The sequence below is a fragment of the Neophocaena asiaeorientalis genome, unplaced genomic scaffold (genome assembly GCF_003031525.2).
Source record: "Neophocaena asiaeorientalis asiaeorientalis breed wild unplaced genomic scaffold, Neophocaena_asiaeorientalis_V1.1 scaffold804, whole genome shotgun sequence".
Taxonomy (NCBI): Eukaryota; Metazoa; Chordata; class Mammalia; order Artiodactyla; family Phocoenidae; genus Neophocaena; species Neophocaena asiaeorientalis.
Genome location: NW_020171833.1, coordinates 217,101 through 221,416, shown reverse-complemented (window position 1 = coordinate 221,416; position 4,316 = coordinate 217,101).

Below are 4,316 nucleotides of genomic sequence, written 5' to 3'. Positions count from 1 at the left end.
GGGCTGGGCTGGGCTCTGAAGGCAAGGACGCTTTGTCTTATTTACTAGTGTGCCACGACTAGGAACGTAATGAGAGAGCCCCGGGGCCTCAGCCTGGTCGGGGAACCCCCAGGGTTTCCGGCCTCCCGGGGAGTCCTGGTATCTTAGTCACCAAAGGGCCTGAGCACTCCCTGTCTGGACCGAGATGATGTTGCTAGCTGAAGGGTGATTTTACATGGCATCTTCCCAGGACTGTACTGGTTTATGCCTGTGGCTCTGGTGTAATTAACAGCATCCCCGTTTACTCTCAAAAGTAACTCCAAACTTGGAAAGATCAATTACACCATCACCCTACCTACTACTCCTGGTAGAAAACTAACACTGCACTGGGGGCTCAGAGACATCTTTGGTCCCTGCACTGTCCCGCAGGCTTTATTTCATCATCACAGTGCCAGATGAGGAAGGTACGATGCTTCTCACTTTTATGAGTGGGAAAGCCAGAGAGGTTGTGTGACTTGCCCTGGGTCACACAGATAATAAGGAGCAGAGCCGGCTCTGGAGGCCTCAGCCATGTTGAGTTTCTGGATAGGGCAAAGCCACAGGGCAGAGGCCATCTTTTACTTTGAAAATCATTGCTGAGACCGACCAATGCTGGGGTGGGCCGGGTGCTTCTGTGCATGTGTCAGTGTGGGACTATGTGTGAGTATGATGGTGTCCTGTGGGGGGTCCATGACTGCCACCTGCACCTTACCTTCTCCGGCTCTGCTGCATTTCAGAGCAAAACCCGTTCCCCACTTCCTCACCTCCTAGTCAGCCTTCAACCCGTTGAACAATGTTTTCACCCAACCATGTAACTAAAGACAGCCCTATCAAGGGTGCTAAGAACGACAGTAATGTCTCTGTCCTCCTCCTGCACCTTCAGAAGTACCTGACACAGCTGACTGCTCCTTCCCTCTCAAAACACTTTCTTCCCTCGGCTTCCTTCACTCGCCCCACTCCTGGTTTCCTTGTACCTCGGAGGCCTCACATCCTGGTCTCAGCCTCTTCTCTCCTGGGTGAGCTCATCCAGTCCTCGGGCTTCCAGTACTATCCATTGGCTGCTGAGTCCCACATTTCTAGTGCTTCTCCCTGAACACCAGACTATGTATCAGGGCTGCCCACCTGACCACTCGGTTTCCAGTTACTGGTTTTTCCTTCCTGAGATCAACTGCGTATTCGACTCTGTAGGTATTTATTTTTCCATTTACCCTGTGGAGGTGTGCTGTGTACATGGTTCTGTACTTGGCTATTTTCATGTCCTTTCACGTAACAAAATATAGGACATTTCCTCTATCAGTAGATATAGAGTTATCTCATTTTTTTTATGCTTGAATAGTATTTCATTTTCCCCTTAGTAGACGGGGAGCTGTCTCTTAAAACAAACAGCTGAATAGCATAGGTACTATAATAATCACTATTTAATCACTCCCATATTGATGAAAATTAAGGGTGTTTTCAATCTTGTATTTCTTTCTGTTGTAAACATCATTGCAAGAAATACACTTGGATAAGTATCACTGAACACATTTTTTTTTTAAATTGTATCTATAAGATATATTCTTAGAAGTGGAATTTTGGGGTTAAAGTATGCTCATTTAAAGTTTTGATAGATATTGCCAAATCCCCTCCATAGATGTATCAGTTTATGCTACCATCAGACATAAAGTGTGTGTTTCCCCATATTCTTGCCAATATGGAGCATTAGCAAACCTTATCTTTGCCAGTGGTATCTCATTATATTTTATTTTGCATTTCTTTTATTACAAGCGAGAATCAGCATATTTTCATACGCTTAAGGGCCACTTGTATTTCTTTTTCTGTGAACTGTCTTTTGCTTTTGCCCATTTTTCTGTTGGGTGGTTGCCTTTTTAAAATTATTGATTTCTTAGGGGCTCTTTACATATTAAAGAAATACACCATGTGTCTATGATGCAAATAAGGATTTCACCCTCCCCTCCAAGTTTGACACTTGTATTTTGACTTTGCTTATGGGGTTTTTGCTTTGCAGAATTAAACATTTTTTTACGTAGTCAAGTGTATCAATCTTATCTTTTATGGCCTCTGGGATTGGTCATAATTAGAAATGCCTTCCCCCCCTCTGACAACTGGAAAAAGTTTTTCTCCCATGGTTCCTTCTAGCTAAACTAGTGCTTTAATGATGTAAATCAGATCATGTCCCTCGCCTATTAAAAGTTTACAGTGACTTACCTTTACTTTTATTCTGGCACCCACTCTCCTGACATTGCCCTACAGAACCCCAAGTGATCTAGTCCTGCCTCACCTCCCATCACACGTCCCCTTGATCACTGCTCCCCAGTCACACTGGCCTGCTTTCTGTTCCCCAAACAGCATGTTCAGTCCATGTTGAGTCCCACCTTCTGGGCTTTGCATTTGCTGTTCCCTTTGCCTGGACTGCGCTTCAGCTGGCAGGTTCTTCGTCCTTATTCACGTCTCACCTTCTCACAGGGGTATGCCCTGGTCACCCCACCTGAAGAGACCTCACCCACTTCCTCAGCAGTCACTCTTCAGAACAGTCTTTGAAATTATTTCCAGGAGAGTAGGGAGCTCACTGGTTGTAGACATCAGTTCCTATTTGTAAAGTAAAAGTTGGGCGCGCATAAGGTTGTGTGTGAGGACTGTCTGTTACCGTGTGGGGTGGGGTAGCTGGGGGTCGAGGGGGTAGCATGAGGCGTAGGTGTGTATGGTTGGTGTGTGTGGTTGTGAAAGTGCATGCTCGTGGAAGTGGCTGCTAGGGTTTTGTGAGGTTGTGTGCATGTCAGGCTGTGTGCGTGGTTGGGTGAATGTGCTCTGGTTACCAGGTGATTTGATTGCCCAGGTCCTACTGAAACAGGAGGGGAGGGGGCAGGGCACAACATGTGAAAGAATGACATAGCCTGAGGCCATGACATAAACTGATTAGAACCAAATGGGTCCAAGATGGCGGACAAGTCTACTTCCACTAGACCTCGAGCCTCAGTATACGCTCACTGTAACACGTCAGCACACTAAATGACACACCCACAGGCGCTGTGACAGTTCCAAGGCCGACCATAAGGATCAAAAAGTGGGCGGTGGCCCAATTCCTGGAAATCCCCGCCCCTTCCTGAAATAGCTGGAATACTCCTCCCACTCATTAGCCTATGAAATCACCCACCCCTATAAAAACTGACACCCGCATACCCTGAGGCCTTTCTCCCTTTCTGCGATGGCCCACACTCTGGAGTGTGTTTCTCTCTAAATAAATCCACTTCTTACCTATCACTTTGTCTCTCACTGAATTCTTTCTGCCATGAGACATCAAAAACCTGAGCTTCATTAAGTCCTGAAACCAGGTGTGTGATCTCAGTTGGAAGACTGTGGGTTTTGTCCGGGTTCGAGTCCCGGCACGTGGGTTCACAAGTCCCAATCTGAGGTGCACGGTTTCCCTATCACTCCGACCTTGCCAGATGCCACCACTCATTCTTGACATCAGGCAGCGCCCCCAACAACCGGCCTTTGCTTTTTCTGGAGTGAGCTGGAAGAGTCCCCATTCCAGGAAAAGGCTCTGAGGACCCCCAGGCCCTGTTGGCCCACTCCGAGTTTCTGCTTCCTGAGCAGGCGAGTATGTGGGAGGCCATCTAGGCCATCCTCCCGCCTCAGGGCAGGACTGTGTTGCATCAGGGCTTAGCAGATGCCCCGGCCATCCCACTCCCCTCAGGGCCTGCACCTGCTCTCTGGGGCTGCAGGCCTGAAGCCTGCCACTGTGTTCTTCCTGCTCAGACCTTGGCCCAGCTGGTCTTGCTCCCGGGCAAGAGCCCCTGTGTCTGAAACTCTGCCCAGGCCTCGGGCAAGGGCTTCCCTCTCCTGCTGGGACTTTCTTGTGTTTGTGTGTGTGTGTGCACACACGGCAGGGACCTGGGCCCTCTCCTGGGCCTGAAGGCCCTTTCTACCTTTGAGCACAGAGATGGGGCAGGCAGAATCCTCTGGAAAGCAGGTTGGCGGAAGCATGGGGCCTTTCCAGTCCTGCTGCAGTGTGTCTGGGGCTGTGGGTAGGAAGAGATGCCCCAGGATCTGGGCTAGAATGTTGCTTTCCTTCCAAGACATCCCAAGGGACCTGGAACTTCTGCCCAGCTGTATCCTCAGATAGAGGTAATCCAGGACTTTTCTGAGTTGAAGTCAGGATTCAGTCATTCTACATGTGTCCTGGGATCCCACCCCTTCTCACCGCCCCCAGACCTCACGCCATGTCATCACCCTTTTGCTCTTTTTTTTTTTTTTTTTTTTTTTTTTATTCCGGCGTCTCCCCTTTTTGGTCCTCC